Source organism: Trachypithecus francoisi, unplaced genomic scaffold, assembly GCF_009764315.1.
Source record: "Trachypithecus francoisi isolate TF-2019V2 unplaced genomic scaffold, Tfra_2.0 Lachesis_group5, whole genome shotgun sequence".
In the NCBI taxonomy this organism is placed as follows: Eukaryota; Metazoa; Chordata; class Mammalia; order Primates; family Cercopithecidae; genus Trachypithecus; species Trachypithecus francoisi.
In genome coordinates this window covers 126,826,639-126,844,629 of record NW_022681470.1, presented here as the reverse complement: position 1 = coordinate 126,844,629, position 17,991 = coordinate 126,826,639, and the positions used below count along the sequence as shown (strand labels likewise).

Sequence of the window (17,991 nt, the reverse complement as noted above, 5' to 3'; positions counted from 1 at the left end):
CACTGGGGCCTTTTGTTTGTTGGCTACACTATTGGTTTGAGCCATTGCTGGACTTATGGGAACAAGGAGACAACAGGCGAGAAAGCCCTAGGTTTTAGCTTCCCCCAGCAATGTATTCCCTCCACGCCCAGCCACTGGGCATTTGTAAAGTACCCAGAGCCTGGTCATGGCCTCGAATGCATCTTTCTGTCCCATTTTCCATTTAGAGAAAAAAAAAAAAAAATCTGCAGCTAGCTCACTGCCAGGACTCATTTAATTTTACATAAACATGCTTCTTGAAGCTGAAGCAAATCTGACTGATTTTTTCAATGTGAAAACAAAATATAAAAACTGTTCTTGGAGTGATTTCTAAACAGAACTTGTCTCTAATTCTAATGTAACAGAAATGTATATGATGATCCGTATTTAATTTTATTTTTCATGTGGTAAATTTCAAAGCATGGGACAAAGGCAGAACATCACATTCTGCACAAAAATATTGCATTTCTCTCCGGACCTTCTGGCCATCTTTATCATTGTGCGCTCAGCAAACTTTGCAGCCACCAGTTGGATTCTGTTTCCCTGATACCGGTGGTACGCTCTTGGGGAAATGTCTTCCAGACAGGGAAGAAGTGTGACATCATCAGAGCACGGACGACCTTGAAGACGTTGCTGCCCTGGCCTGTGATGCTTTTCCAGCATTCTTCCACTCAACGTCAGCCTGAAGTTTACATGGCTCATCATGTGCTCAGGATTGTCCTTCCCAAACAGGATGTAGGAGCTCAGCACTGCAATGTTTAGAGGGTGGCAAAGGAATTTCTTAGACCAGCTGGGCACGGTGGCTCACACCTGTAATCCCAGCACTTTGGGGGGTCTAGGCGGGTGGATCACCTGAGGTCAGGAGTGTGAGACCAGCCTGACCAACATGGTAAAACCTGTCTGTACTGAAAATACAAAAAGTGGCTGGGTCGCAGCTCTCTGGGAGGCTGAGGCAGGAGAATCGCTTGAAGCCGAGAGGCAGAGGTTGCAGTGAGCCAAGATTGCGCCACTGCACTCCAGCCTAGGCGACAGAGCGAGACTCCATCTCAAAACAAAAAAAAAAAAGAAAAGAAAAGTATACACATAATTAAGGCTGGGTATGGTGGCTCACACCTGTAATCCCAGCACTTTGGGAGGCCGAGGCAGGTGGATCACCTGAGGTCAGGTGTTAGAGACCAGCCTGACCAATGTGGAGAAACCCCATCTCTACTAAAAATACAAAAATTAGCTGGGCGTGGTGGCACATGTCTATAATTCCAGCTACTTGGGAGGCTGAGGCAGGAGAATCATTTAAACCCGAGAGGCAGAGGTTGCAGTGAGAAGATCGTGCCATTGCACTCCAGCCTAGGTGAGAGAGTGAGACTCTGTCTCTAAATAAATAAATAAATAAATAAGAATTTCTTAGACCAAACCTTGTGCCTTTTGTGCTCAGCTGGATAGGAAGTGAGCATCTGATCAGCCAGTCCACTGCTCCCACATTCTTGTGATAATCCACAATGACACGTGGCTTCTTAGACTTCTTTCCATTTCTGTTTACTTCAATCACAGTATCATTGTGGAATGTGAACAACATTGTCACCTCCTTGTCACACCATTTCAGTGCCATAAGTTCACCACAGAATTAACATCATGCGTAGGAATGCTACATTTTCTAGGATTTGACATTTCCAGTGATCAGGAATGACATTTATTTTATAAATGGACAGAATGCTATAAACAGAATGATATATTTTGTTCCCAAAGTCGATATACTACAGCAATGCAAAAATAATAATAAAAGCGAAATATTCTGTGGCAAACTTTGGGGGTAAAGTTAGGACTGTAATCTGTGAGTTTTGTTGGGGTGAACTCTGCAGCTGCAAGTGCTCCGGGGCAAATGGGAAATGGGTTAAGAAACTCCTTTCCCACTGCCTCTTTAGATTACATAATTCACTCTGTTTCTCTAGATGTCCTACTTTTAATAACACAAGCTAAAATTTATTGAGGACATCATATGTGCTAGGCACTGTGCTAAGCACTTAGGTTTCAATGAATCACTTAATTCCTACAAAGACCCTGTAAAGCGGGAACTCCTATTATTCCTTCACCTCAGAACTGAGGTGCTGAGAAGTTAAGCAACTTTCCTGCATAGCTAGAAAGTGACAGCCTCACCATGAAGCCTGTGTTTTTTATCTCTATGCTCTACTGCATCTTACTGGGCCTTATTATGTCTGTCAGTCATTTCCTTTACCAAAGAGAACACCCTACTTCCTGCCCACTCAGCGAGTAGATAAGTATGTTTGACCAGCTATCCTTAGCTTGGCACATGTAATGGGTATCAAGTAGTATTTGGGGGATGGATGGAGAGGTAGATGAGTAGGGAGATAGGTAGGGGGGATGGGTGGGTAGATAATGGGCAGACAGTTGGATGAATAAGTTAATGTATGGGTGGATGAATGGATGGTGGGTGGATAGATGGGTGGATGAATACATACATGGGTGAGTGGATCATGGGTGAAAAGATGAGTGGATGGATGATGGATGGATGGATGGATGAATAATTGGATGATAAGTGGAGAGATGGGTGGATGAGTAGATGGGTGGATGAATGGATGATGAGTAAATAGATGGAAGGATGAGTGGATGGATAGACTGATGGGAGGATGGATGGGTAGATGGACTGCCACATGATCAAGGGTCTTTTATGAAGAAAAACATTTAGGAACACAAGAAACCCAACTAATCTAGAGCTACATACTCTCTGGCTGATTTGTTGCCTCTTTTCTCCAGATCCTATGATCTATTCTGTTTGCAAGAGGAGGGCTTCCTCTAGGTATCTAGCCCCTACAGAACAAACAGAGCAACTGTGTTCCCTCTAACAGCTGCTTCTGCCTATGTTTATTTTCATAGGTGCTTCACATTAACTTTGGAATTCAAAATGGATTTGCTCAGGGTGGCTTGGTTTTCAGTAAGGCTGGCTGTTCCTTGATTCTGGTGGGATCCTGTGGCCCAAACCTGACTCAGAAGCATTGGCCTGCGGGATGCACTGTTTATGTCTGGAAGTCTGAGGCACCCCTATTGTGCAGAAACAAGGAAATCCACATTTTCCAACACTTCGGCTACAAAACAGAGGCTAGGACTGAATATAGTGTGCTCTTGTAACTCCGAAAAAGTTCATAAAAAAGCCAAGCTTGCAGGATGGGGACAAACTCCCTTATCAGGCCTTTCCCCTTCACTTCCAGATTCCTGTCGACCCTCATCCTAACTCCCACACAACAGCCAGACCTCTCCTCTTGTTCCCCTGATTCCAGATGACAAACTCACTCTTGCTAAGGTATTAGTGATTTACTTCTTTTCTTTACCATTAGAAAAAAATTTCTTCAATAAAAGTCATATTAAACTTAAAGCCAGAGTCACTCAAATTGCCCAAGCAGGTCATATCCACTGGGTCTGTCATTCAGGCTATTAGTTTCATGTATTCTTTTTATGAATATTATATTTAAATCAAATTGATCAGAAAATAACTCAAGCCCAAGTTCGTTTCCCATTGACTTTAGTGTTTCTAGAGAAGTTCTTCCTGTCCTCCTCAGACTGAAGGTTTGGGGCACAAACATGCTAACTGCTCTCACCAATCCCGGGACCCTCAGCCCATGTCTCACTGCAAGGTATGCAATTCACCAGAAGTGGCCTGCCCTGTCCCTTATATAAGGCCTATTTGCCCCTTCAGAGTGACAAGATGCTCCAGCCATGAGGCTGGGGCTGCAGTGCTTCTCTGGCAGTGCTCTATCATCGTCCTCAAGTACTAGGTTGGTGAAATGTAATTACAGTGTTTGCCTTTTTTTTTTTTTTTTTTTGAAGGCAAAAACTGCAATTACTTTTGCACCTACCTAATAGTTGTAGTACAGGAAGGTAGAGTTACCTCCACTGGAGAGTTTTCAAGATGTTGACTAAAGCATGCATTTTGACATGGGCATAAAAGAAAGAAAAAATTGCATTTGCCCTCCTTTGGTCTCCCTCTAAGCTTTTTGATAAGCTGTACATGTCCAGCTCTAATCCTTTTGTCTGATTGTGAGCGAAGATTACAGGTAAACTCTGTGGACTTTCCGCATGAAAACTTATATATACAAAAAAGTTCCTTCCCTTGTGCTCTAAATCCTGTTTGCCATTCAAATAACAGTGGGAAATTGTTGTCGTATCCGATCAGCCTATTTAATGTGAATGCAGATTAAGTCTTTATGCACCCTGAACAAAGGTTTATTAACTCTGAACACACCTGCCCATGATAGGTGTGTCCCAGCCCCTGGCAATCATTCATGCTGGGGCCCCAAGCTCCTTTTATTTCTTCAGATGGAGGGAAGGTGTGCTCTTGGCAGGGAGGAAGTAGTCAGTGTGAAACTGGAGAAAGGCATCCAGTCTTCCAAGTGGACACAGCGTCCCCACGCACGGTTAGCAAGCAGGGTGCAGGCTGATTTCAGCCCGCTCGGCCCCTCAGGGATAGTGCGTATGGTGCCCCGGCCCCTAGGGTTACCTGGCTTTGCTATGAGGGAGGATCTCTGGCTGCTCTGGAGAGAGTTAAAAGTGTTTTAGCTTTTGGAATGCTTGCTACAGATTTGCCCATAACAGACCTAAAAATAGCAAGTGTGACAGCATTGGAGCGATGAGAGTATCTAGAGTTGGCAGGCTGGCCAGGGACTGCATCACCCCTGCGAGTTCAGAGGCACTTCTCATCAATGCCCACTCAGTAAAAAGACGCTGAATCTCAACACTGGAACATGGAAAATTTCTCTGAAATTCTCCAGCCCAAACAGCTCTTAGATGTGCAAAGCATAATTGACAGAAACTTGAAGCTAGAAGCATCCTTGAAAGGCCACCTATACCAACCCCCAGGTTTTAGGCAAAAACACCCTTCAACTATTCTAGAAAATACTCCTGGCAGCTGATGGAAAGATTGCGGGCTTAAAATTTCCTTTTGAAAATATGACGGATGAACTCTGAGGGTGTCCTGCATCCTTGTCTTTTTATTTTTTAATTTTATTGTGTGATGAAAGAAAAATTCTCTAAAGTCAGACGTCAGCAACCCACCCCCACCACTCTTCTCCTCCTCCTCCTCTTTGGTTGGTTCCCTGGGAGACAAGATAAATGAGCAGCAAGGTTTTTGAAGCCAATGCTCAGGAACAACAACTGTGAGAAAATAAAGGAAGTAGGACTGAGCTGCAGTACAACTGTCATACAATCGGGGCAGCCTCAGTTTAGCAATCCAGGCGGAAAGTACTTCTCTCTCCCTGCATCAAGGGATCAGTCTCAGGAAAGGACCAGGATTGGAGCAGATTGGGTCCTGTGCCCACTCCCTGGTCCAATCACTGTGGTCAGGGGATGAGTGATAATGATTGGCCAGGCCCAGGTCACATGGCCACAAATGCCAGGAGAACGGAAAATCTTGCTGGAGAGACAAAAACAAAAGCTATCACACACCTCTAAAACTACCTCTCAAAATTGTGAAAAGACTAGTGAAAGTATACGTAACTGTTTGGGAGGCCTAGGCGGGCAGATCACCTGAGGTCAGGAGTTCAAGACCAGCCTGGGCAACGTGGTGAAACCCCCGTTTCTACAAAAATACAAAAATTAACCAGGCTTGATGGTGGGTGCCTGTAATCCCTGCTACTCGGGAGGCTGAGGCGGGAGAATCAAATTAAACCTGGGAGGCAGAGGTTGCAGTGAGCCAAGATCATGCCACTGCACTCCAGTCTTGGCGACAGAGCAAGATTCTGTCTCAATTGAAAAAAAAAAAAAAAAGTATACCTAACTGCCTAACAGAGGACATAATAGGACACACCCAATAAATGGTCATTGTTGTTTCCTCCAGCACCACCATAAGAAGGAATGCAAACAATCTTTCTTCTACAGCCTTGGAGCAAACAGGTGCTGATAAAATCAACATTAGTTCAAGCCTCACTCCCAAAGTTGAACTGAGCCTGAACCTTTTTGAAGAATGAAGAATGTTTAGCAAATATTCCCCTCCAGTATGCCTAATCTTCATTTATCTTTGTACTTCCTCGGCCAGATGGGCCTGGACCACCAGAAACGTCATAAGGATGTTTATCTCCCTGAAAACTTCGATGGTCCAAAAGTATTTCCAAAGAAAGACAGTCCCCAGTGTTTTTCTGACCTCTTCACAGAGCCAGAGTCAGGACATTTGGATGAAGTGGAGAAAATTCCTGTGTCTGAACTGAATATCAGCATCCTGCAACGTCTTGTTGCCAAGAATGGGTCATGTATGTCCTTCCCCTCCTCAAAGCTATAAACCTCTCCAGAACCTCCTGAAGAATTAAGGACAGAGAGTTCTGGGCCCTCGGTGACAAGCCCACCACCCCTACTCCCCTGCTCCAATACTATGCTGTGGCCAATCGGATGTCCTGAAATTCCCCAAACTCCAGGGTCACCTGCCCTCTGCCTCTTTATCATGGTCACTGTTCCCTGTACGAGAACATGATCTTCCCATCTACAGCTCCCCTAACCCAACCCTCAAAATCCCACTCATTTTCAAGCCCCACCCCAAAGCCTTTCCTACCCTTTCAACCAACTATGGTCTTGACTACCTTTAGTCTCCTTATGGAATATATATTTTGCCTTATGCTATGTTAACTTGAATGATGATCTTCATAATTTATTTAAAGAACATTTATCAAGAACTTACTATGGATCTGTACTAGGCACTGGTGAGGAGATGCATGAGATAAAATGAACTAGCCAATCTGAGGCTCTTGGCAACCCAGGTGCAATGTATTTCAACTGATTAATTTCCAGCATTTTAAAATTCATTTGCTTGTACTACCTAGCTCATGCCTTAGATAATTCGGTCACTAACCTGCTCTGAGTTTTGGTGTCCCTCGATGACAAAATGAGAGCTTCAGGCTACATGATCACTGAAGATCTCTTCCCACGCAGCAATAAATCTCTCACGTTCTGTCATTGCCTTGTCAGCACTTCGTCAGTTTGTTCCTCTTTTATCATCCAGCAATACAAGGTGTCCCTCTGAGCGTCAGAAAATTGGGAGCAGAAGTTTGGAATTAATACATAATAGCATATCTATGTTTGCTGAGCATAAACAGTGTGGTGGTCAAGTTGGTGAAAAGCCATAACCTCTTATCTGGACCACAATCTCTTCATCGTAAAATGGGACAGTGGGAGTAAAAGTCACTAAGGCCCCTTCCAGCTCTGACACTCTGTGATTCATAATCATCCCCTCTTTTCCTCCCACAAGAGCACATCATGTTCTGCAAGGAGAGGGCTGCCAAACCACCTGGAAGAGGGAAGCACTCATCCACCCCGAGCCTCACCCCAGGGAGACAAGCAGAGTCTGGAGAAAAGGCTGCAGTGGAATCCAGAAGGCTTGGGTTTTAGCTGCTGGCCCCCATTCTCTGCATAAATTTGCTGTGGGAACCATTTGAACAACTTTAGTCTCTGGAAAGAGCAACAGCCAACATTACTTGATTAAATAACTCATGCTCCTTAACTCATCTCCCAGCTCCCTTTTCCCAGGTTTGGTGCCTGCAGGGTCCTGACCACAATCCCATGGGTAGAATGAACTGCATGGTCTGCAGCACCATGTTGAAGACTCCAGCTTCAATCAAAGAACTTGTTGGCCAGTTACTTGTCACTCAAATAACTTGATGGATGATGAAAACTATAGTCAACTGACACTGTTCCGAGCAGAGAAGAAGCTTTTTAAATGGATCACCTTTTAACCTACTATATTCTGTCTTTGTCCATTCTTGCAGCTGTAACAAAATACCTTAGACTGTGTGATTTATAAATAATGGAAATTTATTTCCCATAGGCTGAAGGCTGGGAAGCTCAAGACCATGGTGCCAGCAGATTTGGTGATTGGTAAGATATTGTCCTCTGCTTCCAGGGTGGCTCCTTGTTGCTGTGTCTTCACATGGCAGAGGGAAAAAAGGGGTGGACTCTCTCCCTCAAGCTCTTTTATAAGGGTTCTATTCCCACCTGTGAGCACTCTACCAAAGGTGCCACTTTGTAATACTATCTTAATTCGGGGGCTAAGTTCTAACACATACATTTTGGAGGGACATATACATTCAAACCATAGTATTTTTCATCTTCCTGTAAAATATGCTGGCCAATGCCTCTCAGCATGAAGCCCACACCCTATGCTTTAGCTGCCACCAGCTGAGCTATATGAGCTATATGCTTACCAGGGGGCAGCTGCACTTGTCCCCAAGCCTGTTTATGGCAACAGTCCTTTAATTGTAACCATGTAATTTACTTGAGTATCAAATAAAGCAATGAAATATAAGTGCAAAAAGAGATCTGTTGGTTATATAAAAAGAAAACTAAATTAAGGGGCAAACAAAGGTAAATTTCTAAAAATATTTGCAGTCAATTTTGATGTTTGAAGTAAGTGGTGGTGTTTGATGAAAACAGTAAAAAATGTAGAAAGATTCTACACTCAGTCCTATAGTGTCTATATCTTATTTCCCTTTGAAGAAGCTAAAACTAAAAATTATAAAAAAGACAGTGTACCTGTAGTTTATATAATAAAAACAAAACACAAATGCCAATCAGAAGGACCCATACTGAAAGAAAAAAAGTCTTAACATCAAAACATTGACTAATCTTTTTTTCTTTTTCTTTTTTGTTTTTGTTTTTTTTTTTTTTTTTTTTTTTTTTTTTTGAGACGGAGTCTCACTCTGTCGCCCAGGCTGGAGTACAGTGGCCGGATCTCAGCTCACTGCAAGCTCCGCCTCCCGGGTTTACGCCATTCTCCTGCCTCAGCCTCCCGAGTAGCTGGGACTACAGGCGCCCGCCACCTCGCCCAGCTAGTTTTTTGTATTTTTTAGTAGAGACGGGGTTTCACCGTGTTAGCCAGGATGGTCTCGATCTCCTGACCTCGTGATCCGCCCGTCTCAGCCTCCCAAAGTGCTGGGATTACAGGCTTGAGCCACCGCGCCCGGCCCTTTTTTTCTTTTTCTTGAGATGGAGTCTCACTCTGTCATCCAGGCTGGACTGCAGTGGTGCGATCTCAGCTCACTGCAACCTCTGTCTACTGGGTTCAAGTGATTCTTCTGCCTCAGCCTCCCCAGTAGCTGGGATTACGGGCATGCACCACCATGCCAAGCTAATTTTTTTGTATTTTTAGTAGAGACGTGGTTTCACCATGTTGGCCAGACTGGTCTCAAACTCCTGACCTCAAATGATCCGCCTGCCTTGGCCTCCCAAAGTGCTTCAGTTACAGGCATGAGCCACTGTGCCTGGCCCTGAACAATCTTTTAAGTTAAAATACAATATATAAGATATGTTTGAATCAGTTTTGTTACTTTTTAAGTACAAACCTAAAAATATTTTAGCTGAACATAATGACATTCTGTAGTCTGGGACCCAGATATTTTACAGTTTTTCAACTTACATTAATATTTTAGGATTGTCTCCATAGTTATTATTATTATTATGACAAATTTCAAGCATATATGAAATAGAAAAGTAGAGTGAACCTCCATATCCCATTGTTCACACTGTACCATCTATGCTTCATCTTTTTCCTTTGCTGATGTAGTTTAAAACAAATTTCAGACATGTCATTTTATTCCTACTTCAGGGATATCAGTAGATATCTCTTAAAAATATGGAGATTTTCTTATATAATTGCAACACCATCATACCTAACATAATTAGCGACAGTTCTTTGGTGTCACCTAATACTTTTGCCTTTTCTTAGATTGCCCCCAAAATGTCGTTTCACTGTCAGTTTGCTCAAATCATGATATAACTACAATGTACACATTACATTAGGTTGTGTCTCTAATGCCTTTTTAAATTTAGAACAGTACCCCCTTTTTATGCTACTAATTTGTTGAAAAATCCCTTTTATAAATAGAGATGTGAAAATTTCAAAGAATTCAGAGAATTTCAAAGGATAGCAATTGACAAGGTTTTATTGCTGAGAAATCTCAAAAAATGCCAAAACAGACTCCAGATTTCTCAGGGTACTTGGGGAGCTAATGTTGTCATGGCTCAGGGAAGAGTTTCCACCTCTTTCAGACTGACAAAATGAACAAAGAACTGGAGCCTGGGTTGAAAGATGAAAGGTTTAAAGTTCTGAAAAGTAAAGATTCAAGCTGTCAAGGAAATGCAAATCAAAAACAATGAGATACCACATCACACCCACTAGGATGACTGTAATCAGAAAAAGATAATAAACAAGCATTATTGAGGCTGTGAAGAAATTGGAACCCCCATACTTTGCTACTGGGAACATATTTTGAAAAACAGGCTGACAGTTCCTCAGATATTAAACATAGGGTGAGCAATGACCCTGAAATTCCACTCCTAGATATACACTCAAGAGAAATGAAAACATATGTCCTCACAAAAACTTGTATGTGAACGTTCATAGAAAATTATTCATAATAGCCAAAAAGTCAACACAATCCAAATGACCATGATGAATGGATAAATTGGCTGGTAGAACCACACACTGGAATATTATTCAGTCATAAAAAGGAATGAAGAACTGCTATGTGCTACAATGTGGGTAAAGCTTGAAGATATTAGGCTAAGTAAAAGAAGCCAGCCTTCTGAAGGACACATATTGTATGATTCCATTTATGTGAAATATTCCTAATTGATAAGTACAGGGACAGAAAGTAGATTAGTGATTGCCTAGGGCTGGGAAATTGGGAGGATTGGGGGAAGGATGACTAAGGAAATTCTTTTTGGAGTGATGAAAATGTTTGGAATTAGTAGTGGTAGTTGCACAATTCTGTGAATATACTAAAAGCCATCGAATGTACACTTTAAATGGGTGTATTGTATGGCATATGAATTATATCTCCATAAAGCTGTTAAAGCGCACACACACATACACACACACACACACACACACATACATACACACACACACCAGGTTTAGGGGTCCTTTATTAGCCAGTCTTGAGTGTAGAAGGGCCCTGCCCAGCAGGGGTTCACCTCCGCAGAGGATCGAAGGGAGCCTGCTTGGTAGCTGTTGGAAAGAGTGACTCAACGCCAGTGGGGGTCACCAAGGGAGAGCACGTGGTCACCCTCCCGGGTCCCTACAGTGTTCTGGAGTGGGTTGTTCTGGGTTAGAAACCAGATGGCCTCTTGACCCTGATTTCAGTAATGCCTTGAAAGGAAACCCAAGGGAAACATGAAGGAGAACTGATTCTCATTTTCATTACTAGCTGCCTCGCTTCTTCTCAGGCCTGTGCTCACCCTTACTTTCCTGCCTGTCTTCCTGGAGGGCCGTGAGACACAGGCCCAGATCCTTCACACAGGGGAGCAGGAAGAGAGGGAGAAAGAGGCTGCCCTTCAGCCTTGCCACCATGGCGGCCTTCTGCCCCTGAGAAAGTGGTCATGCCCAGGTATGACATGAAAGCAGGTTTTCCCAGGAGCCAGGGGAAGCTAAGATCCCACATCCCCGTGGCTTCAGGTGGGGTGTGCTGTGGTGGGTGGGCTGTCAGGCAACATCCAGGCCTGAGGTCACAGAAGAGGAACAGTGGGATGGCAGTGCAGAAGTTTCCTTGCCTGATTTTGCAAGTCTTATTCAGGCTGTTGAAGCTGCTGGTCTTATCAGAAATGGGGTATCTGCCTGGCCCACGCATTTCCAGTTATCCCTCTGGCCACAGGATCCTGTGCCCATTTGGCAAAGGAATGGGTCTCAGAAGAAGCATGTGGTCTCATGAAAATTACAGAGCTCAACTGGATCTGCCGAAAGGCCTCCGGGCCGGCTGTTAAAATGAAAAGATTCCATTTGTGGAAGGGCAGCGGTGGGTGGGCCAAATTCCCATGAGGCTTTGAAGATGCTCCTGGGCACCAGCCGGCCTTCCAGTCCCCTCCCTTCTCATTCCCACTGCTTCCAACTGCTGGTCCCACTCAGAGGAAAAGTGGCCACAGGCCACAGCCCTTCCTGGGAGCTCCAAGGGAATAGGTAAATAAACAGAAATAAGACAAACATAAATAAGAGTGTAACTTACAAAGCATCTGTTCCCAAGGAGAAGAATCCAGAGAAAACATAAAAAGTTGTCTAGAAGCCCCAGCCTAGATGCTAAAGAAGTGCTGTCTTCAACCCTGTAGAAATTGATACTCCACCCCCTTGTTCTTTGTGCTTCCAGTCCTGTGACCCCAGGAACCATCCTCTTTCCCTAGGACTACAGCATCTCTCCTTTATCCCCTCCAACCTGCCCTCTTCCTGCTCCACCAGGCACACCTGCAAGCAGGAGTGAGAATCGTTGCTATGTGGAGTGGGCAAGTCTTTTGACCACTGTCCTTCCCATTTATGTCATGCCTGTCCTAGGAGTAATAAGAGTACTCACCTCACTGGGTGTGCTGAAGGTTAAATGAGAAAATGTATGCACCCAGCACAGAAAGCATAATATGTTTTCTTTTCTCTCTCCTCCTCCTTTTTCATTCTTTCCCCAATCTTTCCTTCCTTCCCCAAAAGTTAAACTTTTCCAAGCTTAAAGCCCCATCTTGGCATCAACTGTAACCTGAGTATATGACATTCACAGCTGATTTGCAGGGTGCTGTGCCACACAGTTCTAAACCCCAGTGAGGGATCAATCCATACCCAGTCCTCAGCTTTACCAGTCTCTGGAGCACTCTGCACTGCTCTCTCCAGCCCTACCTCATGCACAGGAGAGGGGGCTTGGCCAAGTTTAGCATGTCATCACTGGCAGCGACACTCTGACCTGCAGTAATTTTTGCGCTGGTTGACATTCACCATGTTGAACATAGAAACAAGAGGCTCCCTGTAGCTGCTGCCTTTTGTGGGCTTTGCCATCATCCTCCTGAGCAGGTTGGTTCCTGTGAGGGACGCAGCTCTAACATGCTTCCTTTTTGACTTATTTGGGCCCTAGCTGCACCAACAGCATGTGGATGTTCTGTGACTGCTACAGGCACCCATGTCAGGTCTCCCTGAAGCACCCTAAGCAAGCACGAAGGGATGGGAGGTGTTTTTTGGTCAGTTCTACAACCCCGTAAATAAGACTCCAGCCTTTCACTTTGGGGCCCACACATCACAGTGAAACAGCCAGGCCCATCAGTTTGCTCCAGTGGAAAGCAGTGTGCCAGGGAGAGCATAATCATCCTCTTCAGATAACTAGAAACTGCCCAGGAAGCCTTGGCTCTGCAACAGAACTCTCACCAGCCAGGTTCCACGCATTGAGGCTGCTGTCCTTCGCCCTGAGATCTCCTGACTACATGGCGATCCCTGGCTGGCTGGTGCGAGGTGACCACCCTGCCTTGGCCCCATTCCTGCAGCATGGACCTCAATGGGTGATGGAAGTCACCCTTTTCCTGAGCTTCTAGAGTGACTTTCCCTCAAAAGTGGGCTGTGTGGAGTCTTGTGCATGTGCTGCATAGTCTTGAGAAATACTCCACCAGAGAGAGAGAGAGAGAGAGAGAGAGAGAGAGAGAGAGAGAGAGAGAGAGAGAGAGAGAGAGAGAGACTATATGGGCAATATATTTAGAAACTATATTTATAATTAGAAAGTATAGTATTAATATATTCCTCTTCAATGGTTGTTCCCCCGGTCTTGGAGGCTCTTAAAGTGTATGAGCTGATAAAGAGAAGGGAGAGGTCTTGTAATCAAGAAGTCTGGTTAACATCATAGGGCCCAGTAGCTCCCAGATCAATGGAACACAGCTTGGGAAATGTGGCTCCAAGAGAGTTTCAGAAACCTGTTTGGACATCCAAGCCACATTCAGAGCCTCTTAAATACCACTTCCCATGCTCTGACTCACATGGGGTCTGGAAATCTATATCCCTAAAAGCTCCCCACTCTCTCCTTTGCCCTGCACGTGGGTGGTGCTGGAAACCACTCTTCCAGGACGTGGGGGCAGGGAGGAGGTTGGGTGGAAGTCCCGGGTTGCTGCTTCCTTTAGCAGTTATCCCATTCACTTAGGGCTTTCCCGTGAAGAAGACTGCTGCCAATTAAACAGAACTCCCCTCTCCTTGGTAAGGGCAGCGTTAGGAATGCCCCTTTCTGGAATCGGTCTCTGTTTTCATCCTAAGTAAATCTGAGAAGGCTCTTTGCTTACGTTTGGAATCTGTTCTAGGCCACAAGGAAGCAGCAGCATTAAGAAGAATGAATAAATGGGCTGGGGCTGCACATCCAGGGTGTCATCGATGGTGGTGGGTCTAAGGCCTTGCCTGGCCCCTAGGTCCTACAATCCTCTTTCTATCCTGGTGTATTAGTCCATTTTCATGCTGCTGATAAAGACATACCCCAGACTGGGAAGAAAAGAGCTTTAATTAGATTTATAGTTCCACACAGCTGGGGAGGCCTCAGAATCATGGTGGGAGGCAAAAGGCAGTTCTTACATGGTGGCGGCAAGAGAAAAAAGGAATGAGGAAGAAGCAAAAGCGAAAACCCCTGATAAACCCATCAGATCTCGTGAGACTAATTCACTATCACAAGAATAGCATCAGAAAGAATGGCGCCCATGATTCAATTGCTTCCCCCTGGGTCCCTCCCACAACAAGTGGGAATTTTGGAGATACCATTCAAGTTGAGATTTGGGTGGGGACACAGAACCAAACCATATCATCTGGGCACAAAAATTGCATTTAATTGTCTCACACACTGCATTGCCTCACACCTCTGCGCTTTGCTGTCAGGATTCCCTCTGTTGATACTCATTTACCCAATGCCTACTTTACTTGGATAAGTCTTTTACCAAAGATCGGCCCAGGTATCATTTTCTTCAGGAAATCTTCCCAAATATCAAGTCGGATCCAGTGCTCCTCCTCTGTCTTCCCAACATGCCAGGACAAAATCCCATTTTAACACTCAGTTCATAGGTGCTGAAAGGATGAGTTCGTGAGTCCGTATGTTACTGAACAATCAATGGACTCGGTGCCCGATGCACATAGAAGCCAATATTATGGCACAAGCTTTTGAGAAAAGAAAAGTTTTATTGCCGGTCAACTGGCAAGGAGGTATGATCTCACTGGATCCTGCAATGAGGTGTTGCCAGGAGGCACGATCTGCCTAGACCCTGCCATCGAGTGATTCCACAGCTTGATTTGATTGGAGCCTGAGTTCTGTCATGCACTGTCTGCTTCTTACATCAGTCCCCCCTTCAGTCCACTCCTCAGTGCCAACCCTGTGGTTGCATACTTGCTTCATTTAGGCATGCTCAGGTTATGTGACCTTCAACCTGGGGGTCCATGGCAATTGAAAAACAACTCACAACTTTGTTCCATAAAAGTTGAGCCAGATTGATTTGGTGCTGTTTTTTTTTTTTTTTTTTTTTTTTTTTTTGAGACGGAGTCTCGCTCTGCCGCCCAGGCTGGAGTGCAGTGGCCGGATCTCAGCTCACTGCAAGCCCCGCCTCCTGGGTTTACGCCATTCTCCTGCCTCAGCCTCCCAAGTAGCTGGGACTACAGGAGCCCGCCACGTCGCCCGGCTAGTTTTTTGTATTTTTTAGTAGAGACGGGGTTTCACTGTGTTAGCCAGGATGGTCTCGATCTCCTGACCTCGTGATCCGCCCGTCTCGGCCTCCCAAAGTGCTGGGATTACAGGCTTGAGCCACGGCGCCCGGCCAATTTGGTGCTGTTACACATACTTTCCCTGACCCCAGCTCCACCCACTTCTACTTTTAAACTCTGCGTGTGTATAAAATACGAGGTCTCATTTGTGAAAATTCTTGCTAAAATCTTGTGTCATTTTAAAATGCAAATTGCCCACCTATTCTTAATTCCTCAGTGGTCCTGGCGGAGCTTCTCCACATTCATGATTTTCAACTTATTGTCCTCTCCTCTCCCTGGTGAAGGGTTAGAACACCTCGACTGCACCTTAAAGGTTTTAAGGTCAGAGAGTGTGTTTTATACATCTTTAAGCCCCTGAAGCCTAAATATGACCAGCTCATCTGTTGATAATCTCTTGGGAGACAGGTTTCATTTATGTGATTATTATCTTTTTGGTTTCACATCCAGAAATCTAAGCTAATGATTTTTTTTTTTTCTTTTTCAGACTTCCACATTAAGGACTCAGAAATTTTTCTAACACTTTACAAGGGGGAGGAGTGAACAGCAAGTGGTTTGGAAATCACAAATTTTTAGGAGCTCAGCGAGTGCTACTTAGGTCTAAGGGACACACGGCAGTTTGGATTAAGAAATGACACCAGTTTGGGCCTGGGCGCAGTGGCTCACGCCTGTAATCCCAGGACTTTGGGAGGCCGAGGCGGGCGGATCACGAGGTCAGGAGATGGAGACCATCCTAGCTAACATGGTGAAACCTCGTCTCTACTAAAAATACAAAAACAAAATTAGCCGGGCATGGTGGCAGGCACCTGTACTCCCAGCTACTCTCAAGACTGAGGCAGGAGAATGGCATGAAGCAGAGAGGCAGAGGTTGCAGTGAGCCGACATCTCACCACTGCACTCCATCCTGGGCAACAGAGCAAGACTCTGTCTCAAAAAAAAAAAAAAAAAAGACAAAGAAAAAAAAGAAATGACACCAGTTTTGGCCAAAAAGTTCTTAAAACAAGACCTCACATTTTACAGAAATAACAATAATAACTAAAGAAAAAGAAAACCCTTTCCCCTATAGATTAAATCTATTTTCTTTGCTTGTGCAACCCATTTATTTTCATGTGAACCTGGACATCTGAACTAGAAACAACAGCACCAGTCAGGGCTCAGTGGGAGACTAGTGGTACCTGTGACAGGGAAAACTGAGCTGAGGTCAAGAAAAGGACTATCTACAAAGATGCATGGGATTAAGGGTAATTAGTAAGGGATGATGAGGTGCCCAGGAACTAGTAACAGTCGGAAGCCCTTACCTAGTTTCCTAGGTAACTCAGAATCTGGAAAGAATGTAACAGCAGGGGAGCATTGTTCAATAAGGGCTGTGCCTTCAGTAGAAGAATGGAACCGCAGCCACCCAGAGCTCACAGGGGAGGAAGAAAGTCCCAACCTCACTCTCCTCCCGCCTCCAGTCTCCTCCCTTGGCCAAACCCAACCAGAGGTCAGCAATCAAAGGAGCCTATTGATGCAGCTCCTCAACCTTCTGGGACACAGAGGATGGTGGAGAGGGAGGAAAGGGGATCTAAAGGGACAAGTGTAGAATATCCAGTGCAGCAGCTTTTGATTAGAAAAGAAAGCCACATTCCTTTACTTAATGTCCAAATCACAGCAACTCTGGGCCCCTACCTCCCACAAATTAGTCTTTGCCCGTCAATCCCTGAAAAGGGTGTTGCACCCAACTTCCCTTACTGGTAGAACACAAGCCCCAGACCCTCACCTGCCACTGGCTTTTGGCAGGATCTGTAACATTAAAATTACATCCGCTCTTTTCTAACCCTAGCTAATACGGGCTAAGAGAGGATTCTGGGAACTTCCTGTCCAGCTGATTCATAAAAGTCACAGACCAGCTGTCTTCTAAAGTAAAACTACCTCCTGGTCATGAGTGTAATATGCTAGATTTCTGGAGCCCTTTAGAAAAATGGGCTCCTGTCAGGCACAGTGGCTCACGCCTGTAATCCCAGCACTTTGGGAGGCCGAGACAGGCAGATCACAAGGTCAGGAGTTCAAGAACAGCCAGTCCAATATGGTGAAACACCGTCTGTACTGAAAATACAAAACTTAGCTGAGCGCTGTAGCAGGCACCTGTAATCCCAGCTATTCGAGAGGCTGAGGCAGGAGAATCGCTTGAATCTGGGAGGCCGAGGTTGCAGTGAACCAAGATTGTGCCACTGCACTCCAGCCTGGGCAACAGAGCAAGACTCTCCAAAAGAAAAAGAAAAAGGAAAATGGGCTCCTTCTGGGTGCTTTTACTAAACACTGAATTAGAAAACATGTCTTTATCTTTATTTTGCAATCAGGAGATGATGATGTATCAGATGTCTGCTCCATATGAATTAAATAAAAGGAGATGTGAAAGTAAACAAAAAAATTGACTCTAAGTCATGACAGAAATTTTTGCTTTCAAAATTTCGTGACCATTTTGGACAAAA

At 44.7% G+C, this 17,991-nt stretch overlaps 1 long non-coding RNA gene across 1 annotated transcript in view; it reads right to left on the bottom strand.

Annotated features, from left to right (window-relative positions):
• The window catches only part of LOC117076556, a 222,821-nt gene that overhangs the window by 72,570 nt on the left and 132,260 nt on the right, over positions 1 to 17,991 (bottom strand). Inside the window, exon 2 of the long non-coding RNA XR_004434405.1 lies at positions 6,863 to 7,029. This is a non-coding gene — a long non-coding RNA (uncharacterized LOC117076556). The remainder of the gene's footprint in view (positions 1 to 6,862; positions 7,030 to 17,991) is intronic.